Genomic DNA, 13,359 nt, shown 5'->3' with positions numbered 1-13,359 from the left:
ACAATGATGAAACAACAATCCTGAGTGATGAATGAGCTCAGATTCAAGAAGAGCACCAACAATTCAAGCTAATGCCAGAGAATTTTGAAGAGTTTGGATGATAAGATGCTGCACCTCCATCTCTCCTGCAACCGCATTTTAAATCCACATCACTAGCATAGCTATGCTGTTACTGACACCTACGCCGTTACCACAGCAACCCATGCAGATAGATTGGTGATGTCTGGATACAGAAATCCGATCTGATCACTTGCGAATAATAGTGTGAACAGTCGTCTCAAAAGATCTGATTTTAGAAATGCAATTTGCCTGAAGTCTGAACATAGAATATGTGAAAGTTTTATTTAAAAGGTTCTTCACACATCTAATATGCAACAATAAAGTAACCATCCATTAATGGGTTCTTCTATGATGTCACTCCAAAGAACCTTTTTTGCCACCTTTATTTTTTAAAGGGCAGTTTTCCCATTCAAGCTGGATGCTGCAACTCAAACAAAGTTAGTGGCCTAAGGATGTAATTTGTCCAGTAACAATAGACCAAATGTGACAGTGTCCTCTGTAGAAGTTTCAGGACAGTGACAGGCAGAGAATTCAGTGAATCGTTGAACTACTTTTTGTCAGACCATGCTAATAATTACGCTTCTGCAGAATAAAAATAACAGGAAGATACATGGAAAGAACTCCAGTCTGACTTGGTGAAATCTCTGCTCAAAAACTACCCGCATTCTGTTATGATGCTTCATAATGAAGCATCATTATGCTTTTGCCCTCAAATCTGTTCCAGCGCTGAGCTCAAAAGAGAACTCCTGCCTGACTCAAATGTGAATGGCCTTAGACCACCATTAGCTTTTCATACCACGAGCCAGGCCTCTCCAATGAGAATAAACAATTCAAAAGCATCCTGCGAAGATTACTTACTCTAAGCACAGCGAGGCAACAAACTTCTCCTCCTCTTCAGTGAATAGGGGGAAAAATGACAGGATTGAACTTCTCACCTTCTCAGAGGGAAAAGAGCGAGGGAAGCGATGGAGAACAAAGAATGGAAGAGCAAAAGAGAGAGAGGGAGAGAGAGAGAGAGAGGGAGAGAGTGAGGCCGCTGGCAATCCAAAGCCCCCCCCCGCTGTTCTTGACATGGAAACGCAGGGCTGAATAATGAGTTCCCCTGTAGTGGTAAATCTGAAGTACGAGGATGTGTTCTCAAACTGCCGTTGTTCTGCAGGGTGGGGTAGACATCTTGTAGACGTGTAACGCTGAGCCATACGTTTCTTTATTCTTGGTATCTTTATTTAAGCTGCCTTTTTTTTTAGTGGCAAACAGACTTTTCTGTATGAAACAGAGCTACTTTAGATCTTTGTTTCCAGTTATTTCTATTGGTAAGGCTGATGAGCCATCATTGCTAATTGTAAATGTGCACTCTATGTAATCCAGGTGGCGAAGCTCAGCGTTTGTATAGTTGGCAGTTAATTAGAAACACCCACCTTATACCCACTCATTGGCCATTTTATTAGAAACACCTACCATTAAGGATGACATGTCACAAAAAAAGCAAAAAAAAACCCCAAAGATTGAATAAGCCTATGTTTTATTTTAAAGCCTTACAAATAAGTTGAATATGAATATGAGTAAAAGTAAACACATTATTTTTTGTGTTCAAACAGTTTGAACAGCAGCAGATCAACAGTTAAAGTGTTGGTCATGTGGAACTATTTCACAGTTTCTGTGACATTAGACATAATACTTGTAATCTCTGTCATGTCCAGTATCAACAGGGAGCACAATCAAGAACCTCTCTAGTATATTTGATATTACTTTAAAAACATGGCATCCTGCTTGATATTCAGAATACAGCAATGCAACAGCAGCAGAAACAAAGAAAGTCCTGTTTACTCTTTCAGTTTTCAGCTCAGTATTTCCTGAATTTCAGTTTCTGCAAAGAATTTTAATCTTGCTGCATCACAAACTACTATATAGGTTTACTTCATAGGCTTACAATTACTGACTGCAGCCCATCTGTTACCGCACCCTCATGTTGGTATCATGGATGTTACCCATCCATCAGTGTACAGGGACCACTGGTGTGGTATGTTTTTTGCTTTACCTTTTATTTGTATTACACATTTTATTCTAGTGCAGGGGTGTCCATCTTATCCACAAAGGGCTGGTGTGGCTGCAGGTATTTCCCTCAAGACAAGCTGGAGCTCACCTGATTCCCCTTGTTTAATCAGTTGGTTTCAGTCTTCAAACTTGATCAGGTGATCTTCTGCTTTGTTGGAATGAAAACCTACAGCCACACCGGTCCTTTGTGGATAAGGCTGGATACCCCTGTTCTAATGTCTTCCTATGGTGTGCATGTAAATAAGTCCATAAATAAACATTATTTAAACCAGGAGTAAATGAGTTTTTACATCACTGGCAGCTGTTACCATAGTACCTCAATTAACTGTCACCAGGCGCCGGCGCAACTACATGTAAGCCAGGTGTATTTTCTTCTTTTGTAATTCTGTTTCACACATACTAACTCAGAACATCTTTCTTTTCACTTCAGCGCTCAAGTTAACAGGTCAGTGCTTTCACACAGGCTGTGCGAGCAGAGCGGCAGTGCGTCCCAGGCGCAGCACGGAGGAGATGCAGTATTTAGAGAATAGATAAGCAAACTTGTTTGCTGTACTGCTTGGCAGCATAAACACTGTATGCATGAATGGCCAACACATGCAAGCTATAGCAGTCACGCTACCGCATTGCTCACGCAACGCAGAGGTAGCATGTGTGAAACAGGTCTTAGAGGTCGAGAGCTATTGTTGTTTTTTTAAGTACTATATAACATAATGATTACATTTTACATTTGATTTACATTCTGTATCAACGTGTTTGAGTGTGCTGTTTTAGTTTTGGTTTGTTTGGATGTCAAGAAATGACAAAACATAACAGAAATTTGTCCTTTTTGGAAAATAAGACCATGCAGAACGATAACATGTCAAATTCTGCAATATGCAAATATAAATGCAGTATTGATTAAAAGTTTAGTTTGTGCACTTTGCACAAAAGTTCTCCACTCGTTTCAGTGAGTTGAAAGAAAAGACACCATGCCTTTAATGTCTCCAGTGATAATTGCAACATAAGGCTGAAACTGACACTTTGTGTACACATTCATTGCACCAGCTGCATTGTGATATCTGTGGAGATGGGAGAGATGCATTGGCAATTGCACTATAGCAAACATACAGTACCTAGCATGAATAATTTATATTTGAAACGATGCACATACTACATTTTGCATGACTTCGTCCCAGATATGTTGTTGTCTCATTGTTAATTTACCTCGTTCCTTGAGAATGTGAAAGGCATACAGGTTTTTCAAGCTGCATAAAGTGTTGTGGAATGCAGGGCACCTATTGACTGCTGGCTATATCAGACAACATATGTTCTGCCTTCCCTCCCCTTCCCTTGCTCCTCGCTCTCCTTCTACCTTATTTGTTTTCCTTCTGTCCTGTTCTCTCCAGGGAGCATCACAATCAGCAGTGGATGATGGGATAGGAGGCCCCGCAGTGACAAAAACATCTGCAGCACCTGCCAAACCTAGCTTTCAAAACCACACACACTCGCTGTCCAGTCTCCTCCCTCCACCTCTGCCCATTCTCCCCCACCGTCGGCTAGAGGTGGCCCAGAATCCCCAATGCTCCGGGGTTTGTGTTCGTCAGCAGAAACGACTCTGCTATCGCCCTCTGCGCAAATCCACTCTACATGCTCGGCCTTTTAAATACCTTGTCCAAGGACTACAATGCACAATGCACTTTGGATGCAAATGAATAAGATGCAAGTGGCAGGGCTGGGCTGTGTATGTATGTGTGCTTGGTGGAGGGAAAGGGCTAACCTTGCCTCTCTCCTTGTAGCCTGAGCATGTGCCCGTACCTGTCATCTCCGTTACAAAGAACAATCCATATCCCTTAGAGTGTGATGACAGCACTGATGAACCTTTGACCTACCGTAAAGAAACAGAGAAATGGGGTTAGAGACAGAAGGAGAGTGAAAAATAGAGAGCAGAAATTATTATATAGACCCAGAGACATGGCTAGACAAAGGAGCAATCACTGTCAATTGTGGGGCATTATTATCATTAGTTATGATGCTACCATGTTCTGTGAAAAAGGAGTTTCTTAAGTATGGAAGCCGACATACTGTCCTCCTTAAGTGTACAGGGCAGATGTTTAAACTGAAAAATTATAGAAAAAAAAATTGATGTTGACTGTTGGCTGCAATGCAAATGACACAGGGCATTCACTTAAAGCAACATTATGTAATAATTTTACCTCACAATAATGGTTTCAAAATCATTTTGATGGCACACAGACTTATAAGAGGCACAAGACTTGCTTTACGGCACCATATCACACACCAACAGCTATGGGTCTTCAGCTAGCTTGGTATTCCCAGCATGGACATCATGGCAGAGGACGCCAAAAGACCAATGAAGATGTTGTCAGAGGAAGCGAGGAAAAGAAAAAGAGACAGTAATTGAGCAAGGGACCAGACGAGAGTAAATCTCAGACTGGCTTTTACTCAGTGGCGAAAGCTAAAAGAGATAAAAGGATGCAATACTGTCTTACAGCCAACATACAGCATTATAGTTTTACCAGATGCCATAAGTCATCTAATCTCAGTCCCATTTCAGGCCAGTACGAAAAGAAATAAATTCATCTCACACCAAAAAGTTTGTTCAGTCTTTGTCAATCTCATGCCAAATGAGGCAGTCATGGGCTGGAGGTTAAGGAACCAGCCTTGTGACCAGAAGGTTGCGGGTTCGATCCCCTGAGCCAACAGTACATGACTGAGGTGCCCTTGAGCAAGACACCTAACCCCCAACTGCTCCCCTGGCGCCATGGATAGGGCTGCCCTCCGCTCCAGGCAGGTGTGCTCACTGCCCCCTGGTGTGTGTGTATGTGGTGTTTCACTGCACAGATGGGTCAAATGCGGAGGTGAAATTTCCCTGTCATGGGATTAATAAGGGTCACTTAATCTTAAATAAGCCTCAAAAGTTTGCACGATCCTGTAATATTACTCTACCTTGTAAGTTGACATGGTTGTATGCTACAAATTACACTTGCAATTTCAGTTATTTACACATAGAAACAACTGAAATCGTGAGTGTAATCTGTAGCATCCATATGTCTGCATGATTCTGTATCCCTAAGCTTGTCCCATTTGGGGTGGGGTGCTCACATCTCAACAGTGGTTCACTTTTTACTGGGCTACATCACCACTCCAACTAATGCTGCATGCTTAACCTGCTTCAGGGCAGGTCACGTTCAAGATTTTGGATCATAAACAGCTTTTGGCCCAAACAGGACAAAGACTTTGACCAATCAAGGACAGCTTTTTGATGGAGGTGGAACCCTCCTTTTCAGCTAACTTTTATTCTACATGCGGTCTGTAGCATCAGTCGTGTTAAAAATATTACCTTTTAGCAGAGAAACCATAGATATGAAGAATGTTTACTGTTTAATGCCTAAGCATCTAAACTTAGTCAACAGAGAAAGTTGTTAACTGCTGTCATAAAATGAGTGAAACAGCAAAAACAAAATAAAACAAAAAATTGAAGTGACAAATAATCTGAAGCACAACAAGTGTTACAAAGTGTTCTTCCTTAAGTTGCATGTATTTACACATTTCCACCTGAGGGGTCTCCAAATCCCCAAAATGTATAGAGTGTAGCTTTGAGATGAGCATCTAAAAGTAGACTCAAACTACCCCACTATCCCATTGTTATTATTATTTCTCAGTAGAGTTGGGCAATTACAGCAATATGCTATCATTATCATGATAAATTATGTCACAATATGCTTTTTTAGCATGGATATTGTCAGCACATAAAGAACAGTGGACATTGCACTGTTTGCTGTGTGTGTAATATTGAATATAAATTGATGCATTCTGACTGTGCCAACTTATCAAACCTCAGAAGATATTAATATCATTATGTTTACTGTGCATGAAACTCCAATCACTCCAATCTAATCCCAGGCTGCATTTTTAGAATGTGTCTCATTCTGAATATCCTTTCACAACCATGCCTTTCTCACATTTTAACAGACAAAAAAGTGGACTTAGCAAAAAAAAAGAGATAGAGAGAGAGAGATAAAAACTATTAAATAAGAAATAGAAAACAGAATGTGCAGAAAGAGATGGTTAGATTTACAATGGTAGACACACAAGCAGAGACTGAACAGCAGGTGTCAGTAAAGGCACTGTGGATATGAGCTCCTACTGCAAATTACTCACACAAAGCACAAACACGCTCACACACCTCAGTTTGCCAAGAGATGTGCTCGACAACAAAATGCTACATAGCGTGATGGCACTGAATAAAATCATTGCAGGAATTTAGAGCGTCGTATAGCGCTAGTTGCAAGAGTGATAAAGCAGCAGCTGGTGTTTTTGTGTTGTTCAGTTGGAGACTGCTTACATAGCAATTTGTTTGAAAGAATTCATCATTAGTGGTCTTGCTTGTGTCTGAAGACCTGCAGTATTGTGCAAAGTCAGAGACCACCATTCACTGATTTCAAGTCAAAATTGCCATGAAGTGCAATTTATTTGTTTTTCGGCATCATAGAAAAAGCAGAAAAGATATAGTTAATTTTATCAAACCTCCAAATTTCAGTCTTAGAAGTTGGTTGCAGTAATGTTGAGGACTGGGCTCTGGAGTGGACAGTCCATTGCTCTGAGAACACCAGCAGCTTCTTTGTTTGATTTACAATTTTTTTTTCAGTAACAGCTTTTTGACAGCTACACATCCTTTCAAACTCATAACATTTAGTTGTCTTCTCACAGTGGAAGGATGGACAGAAACACCTGTGTATTTTTTCAGATCTGAAGCAAGAAGAGAGCTTGATTTTCTCCTCTCTCTCAAAGATGGAACGCTTAGTACTGTTTATGTGATGAGGACAGTTGTGGTGGTCTACCAAGTTTTGCATGGATAGAGACAGATATAGAGTCCTATTTTCTTTACATCATTCAACCATTTTCTTTTTTCATTTCGCTTTTCAGATTCAATTCACCAAAGCAAAGTCAGAGGTTCATTGAGTTGTTCTTTATGTTACTATAGTATTTTATGTTATTTCATAATGTATATTCAAATATTAAGTTTGACTCAGTTGAGCTTTATTTCAGTATGAAAAAGAAACGATTCAGAAGAACATTTAGACGTGACTAAAAGACATTCAGGCTAAAAAATGGTCCTCATAGCTGGCTAATATGAATGTTCTGCTAGCGGAAGCCACTGAGATGGACAGGAGTGCACTTAGCTGGAACCAAACTCTGGCATCCAGGTAACTACATGAAGCCATAAGCTTTTCTCTTTCATCTTCTAGTTATTCTCCAACACCTACCATGCCATTACACCGCCAACCCTCAACTCTTCATCACCTTCTCATGAATTATACATCCTCCGGTGAACCCTGACGATATCAACACACAGTTCTGCTGTTTGTCTCCCATTATATTCCTCCCCCGGACCCATGTTATCCCGCTCCATGCCTTCACCTTTGGCAAAAAGCTGAGAAAATAACAAGCTAGTCATCGCATTTGGACTATTACTCATTCCGCCCGGGCCTGAGTGAGCCTTCTACCCCACCAGGACTCTCTGTGGGAGCTGTCAGCACATGGACTTTCCAAGTGTGTGAGCTCCACTGTATGCCCTTCTCTGAAATTGAAATTCAGGGCTGTGTTTTCAACCCACCTAGGAGAGAAAAAAGTGAGAAAGCGAGAGAGCAGACATAAGAAAAAGGTAAACAAAAGAGCAAGCCAAGTGAATTATTCTGTGTAGAACAAAGCATACATGGAGGTGGGGGGTGCCTATCTGTTAATATGTTTATTTCATCAAGGTCTGAAGCAACAAAAGCATGCCTTCTGAAAGCTTCGGCTCTCGGGGAACAATTACGACCGAATTATGTTTAAAGCAACAGAAAGACCACTTAGCGAGCAGAAACGCGGTCACCAGATTTGCAACCACAATGAGCTTAATGTGCCTACATTAAAGCGAAGTAAGCCTGTGACAATAACAAAATGGTGTTTTTAATGGTAATGTCCCATAGTCTTCAGAAAGGAATTTGATTTGTATGTGGCGAAAAAAGTTTTCATCATTAAGTGAAAGAAATAACAAGATAAACAAACAAACAAATAAATAAAGTGGTAGTTATGGGCTGGATTGTGAACACATTTAGTGTAAAAGCTTTTAGCATGATTTTGAGACCAGGGCATTGCAAACATTCAGATTTAGACAAATGGTTCAATGTCATTTGCAAAATGCACAGCGTTCAGCTTTAAATTAATATTGTAATTTGTTTTCTGTGTAATTGAACAAACAGCCTTGTGCAATTCAGAGACTGCTATTCATTGATTTAATTTCCACTCGAAACAGCCATGAAGTACAAGTTATTAATTTTTCAAGAAAAATCTGAAAAAAATAAATTACACAAAGTGTACTCACTGCTCGTTGCAGTCAGAAAGAAACCTCATATTTATGAAATGATAACTTTACAGAAGATAGAAAAAAAGAGCTTTACCTTTAATGTAAGTTGATGGAACCAAACTTTATTCCAAGTAATTTTGGGCCATTTCTTTTGGTCCATTCTTCATGAAATTTACAACAATGTAAAGAGAAACCGGCATTTTCAGATGTATATATGTGTATATATATATATATATATATATATGTATATCACTGCTGTTGGATATATATATATATGTGTGTGTGTGTGTGTGTGTGTGTGTGTGTGTGTGTGTGTGTGTGTAGTTGCATTTTCTCTCACGATCCTAGTAATCCCAAACACATTTTCAGTGAAATTAAGGTCTGAGTTCTGAGGTGGCCAGTCCATTGTCCAGCAGCTTCTTCATTTGATTTGCAAATGTTCTTCTTTTTGCAACACATTCTCCATCAATCTGGAGAACCATTTCACCATGAAGAAAAACATTTAAGCATGAAATGGTTCTATATAGAACTCGTGGTTGTAAATAGAGCCACTGCCTTTACTAAAGAACCCTTACAGAACCTTCTTTTTAAAGACTGACAGTTGTTTTCTAACAGTTGGAAAATGGACAGAAACTCTCTCTCTCTCTCTCTCTCTCTCTCTCTCTCTCTCTATATATATATATATATATATATATATATATATACACATTCATACATACACTGGCATTATCCAACCTGTCATGATATCCCCATTAAAAGTCTGCTTCTTAGTCATGTTTGCACGTCTTATCAAGAATATTACTGTGATAAGGCAGGTCAAATAAAGCCCTTTGGCGCAGGTGTGGGTTGGATTTCCATTACAGGAAACTTATGGCCTAGAATCAGCAACTGCTAATATAAATGAAAGTGCGACAGGTATTAATTAGTAAGATTTAACATCAGGCAGTGAAGTGAGATGAACCCTATCAGACACTAGCACGTTGATTTGTAATAGATTTTTCTTCGGTAAAGGTAAAGGCTTTGTTACTAATGGGCATAAAGGCCTCTTTTTATTATGCTTAAGAGTGTTGAATGAAAGATTAAAAGGTTTTTTTTTTTTTAATGAAACAGAAAATGTGCATTTGGTTTCATAATTAGGGGAATTGTTTGCTTTAAATGGCAATCACACCACAATCTAAAAGGCATTCAGGTAGGTTATATTTATATTGATTAGCTGTTTTCCCCTGGGCTTCAAAGCCAGACTGCCTTTAAACCTGAATTTTACTGACTGGTCTATTAGTGAATCAAAGAAAATTAAACTTAATTTTCCCATTAATTACAGTCATTAACTGCTACTGTTCCTTTTGTCTATGTTTTGTATGTTTTAATTTAAATTAAAAAAAACACATGCACAGCCCACTGCCTCCCTTTTACACTTTTATGCATGCAAAATCCTCTTCAAAGCCTCAAGCCTACACGAAGGGCTCTGCTGTCATAAGAAAATAGAGTCATTGTGCCTAATTGAGGTGTCAATGATGTGTAACAGTGCTGAATAGAAAATGCAGCACGTTGCTTTGAAACCAAACCTGCTAGCCCTTCAGAGAGGGCTTTCCACAGAGAGAGCCATAGCTGAAAGCGACAGCTTTAGTTCTCTTAATAAAAATGTCATAGTGCGGCCTTCTGAGGAAACAGAGGCGAGGCGAATGTGTCTGAGACATTGTTTTTTGTTTTGGGGGAGAAATGCTGGGATTATGTTACATGTTCAGGTTGACACAGTAAGCTCCATGGACTTCTGTGTTGGATCTCATCCATGTTCACACAACATTCAGCCAAGTATGACTCAGTGTGTGTTTTTGTTTGTGTACATGTGCATTTTGTGGAGTACATATTGTTTATCTTGTACTTGTTCTTGGACATTTTAGAGCTAAAATAGCCCGACTTTGTAGGAAAACCAGAGAAAAACTCAGGACCAACAAAATGTTACATATACATGCATCACACATATTATATAAATGTGCTTTAAGATTTAATGAGATTTAATGTAATTTTTAACTATTCATATTAAGCCATCCATCATGAAATGTTCACACATTGTAAAGGGCAACTTTACTTAAAAGATATAGAAATCTAGAAATATTTTTGGTTTTGACATATTTTTTCAGTATTCATAAGCCTTTATGAGAACGTTAGGAAGTGAAAAAATATACTTAAATAATATTTTACAGTAATTATTTAATAAGTGATCTGCCGCAAGGTTTTATTGCATCAAATGCAAGACATTCTGGGTATTCATTTGATCACAACTCTGAATGTTATACAATATTATGGAATCATCTACAGATTTGTTCATTATTCCGGACCCATTTAAATTAATCTTCTTGTTTTTACAGCTTTGTAGAAATCATTTGAAATCTATACATTTGTAGGTGTCATAGTATCCTAACAGAATCATTTTATACATGTATGGATTTTTATGTACTCAGTAATTTTAGACTTGTTTCATATCTTCTTTTTTTAAAGAAATTTTAGTAATTTTTTTTTCAAACAATTAAATGCATATTCAATATCAAACATGTTATTTGAGAAATTTCACTTAGGTTTTTGTACTAAATGAGACAGCATTGGTTTGCATTGTATATCATCTCAGGCTTAGCAATGATGCACGTAATCCTTGTATTTAGGTTTTATTGGTTGTTAGTGCAGCGTTTGACACCATTAATGTCAAGATTTTAATCCACGATCTTGAATGCTGGGCCGGCCTCAATTCTAAAAAGGCACAGTTTTAGGATGGTTTACATCATATTTAATGAATAGACAGTTCTTGGATTCCCTGGGAAATAATTTATCAAAAAAATTCTTATGGGGTCCCACAAGGTTCAGCTTTAGGGCCTTTGTAGGTGATGTCATGAGTTTTCAGAAGTTCGAAACCTGGGTGTAATCTTCGACTCTGGGCTCTGATTTATCCCGCATGTAAATGAAGTCGCTAAAGTAGCTTTGTATCATCTGAGGAACATTGCTAAAGTTTTTGGTTAGTATGCTTCCAAACCATGGAACTCAGGTCTACCTTTTATTAGGCAGTCAAGCTCAGTGCACTGTATCTCTTTAATTTAGCATTTAATTGGAATTCTACATCTCTTTATATATATATATATATATATATATATATATATATATATATATATATTTAATTTAATTCTCATAATTTCATCTGTTACTGTCAAGTTTTATCACTTCTCTGTAAAGAACTTTGAGCTGCCACTGGTATAAGAACTACTCTATAATTAAAGATATTATTATTAAATTATTATTATTATATACATATATATAGTACACATAGTGCATATTGTTACATATAGGTACTTAAAAGTATCAAATACATATAGGACATGTTATTGTGTGTGTGTGTGTTAGTCTGATGGACTATCACGATAGATAACAGATTTTGCACACAGTTTTTAGTCATTTCACTTAGTGTGTGCTTGCGAGTGTTAGATTAAAGTGTCCCAAACCTGACATGTAGATGATGAAAGCCCCACAGATCCTGCCGTTATAAAACCCTGGTGCCACCAGCCAGCCAGCTTCTGCAAGTTGTCTTTGTGCCACTCCCTTTGACAATCTGTAATGGTGTCTGGAAGCTGCTAACAGTAAACCAGTGCTTCATGAAAACATCATGTTGTTCAGGGAATGAAAGAAAGATAAAACAGGACAGGATCTGTGTCCCATGCCTTCATTCTTCAAAGAGCTGTTTAAAGAAACGGTGCAGTAATACTCAGAGGAAGCTGCGTTTAAACCTGGGCACTGTGGTTGGGATTGTATCATCTCTTCAGTACCCTGTGTTCATTCTGAATCTGTCCTTGCAGGTGCACTAATGAGGTCCCATGCTCATGTACTGCAACCTTCAAGTATGAGTTTTCAGAAGAGCCAAAATGGGGCCTGAAAGTTTGGGCTGAATCCACATATGGTCCAACAAAATTCTGCCCAGGCTCAACTTGAACCACAGTACCAAGTTTGGAATGTGGTTCCAACCAGGACCCGGTGAATTTCTGTCCCGGTCTGGCCAGAACCAAACTGGAGACCGAACCAGAGACGTTCATAATGGCGGCTGCTAAGTAATCTTAGAGACAGTATTAAGTTATTTGCGATTAAGAAAAAATATAAAATTAATTGCCTAATTATTAGCTATCTAAACGCTAACAAAATAGAGCTGGAGGGTAGGGAACCAGCCTTGTGAGCGGAGGGTTGCCAGTTTGATCCCCCGAGCCGACAGTAAGTGACTGAAGTGCCCTTGGGCAAAGCACCTAAGCTCGGGCGCTGTCAGTAGGGCTGCCCACTGCTCTGCGCACATGTGCTCGCTGCCCCCTAGTGTGAGTGTTTCACTGCATGGAAGGGTTAAATGTGGTGGTCCAGTTCCTTAATCCCAAATTTGTTTACTGAAGAAATAATGCTAGAATAGTGGTGCGTACATGCAGAGATATACTGTTAACTAATCTCTGAGGGGGCTGGTTTACAATATGCACCCTTATACTTGGCCAGAGATACATTTGTGCATTGGTGTAAAATATGTGGGATGAGGGGGACATGTTCCTCCCTCTTTTTGAAATTATGCAAGATACTGACAAGATACAGACACTGCGTTTAAGTGCCAGTATCAGATACTAGTTTTGTGTTCAGGTTTGGGCAAAATACTTTGAGAAAGTAGTGATGGCTGAATACTGAATATACTGCCGTAAATGTATTCAGTAATGCAATCCATTACAATACATAAAAGAGTAATGTATTCAGAATACATTTAGAATATATTTACATTTACAATTCCAGTACATCTTGGTAAGGCAGATGGTGAAAAAGATTTTTTTTTTTACTTCCTCGCTGTTACTGTTCGGCAGTTTTATTCAAGTAGCTAATATATTACAAGA

This window comes from Colossoma macropomum, unplaced genomic scaffold (assembly GCF_904425465.1).
Source record: "Colossoma macropomum unplaced genomic scaffold, Colossoma_macropomum, whole genome shotgun sequence".
NCBI lineage: Eukaryota > Metazoa > Chordata > Actinopteri > Characiformes > Serrasalmidae > Colossoma > Colossoma macropomum.
The sequence above is the reverse complement of the archived record's forward strand: the minus strand, read 5'-3'. Positions refer to the sequence as shown.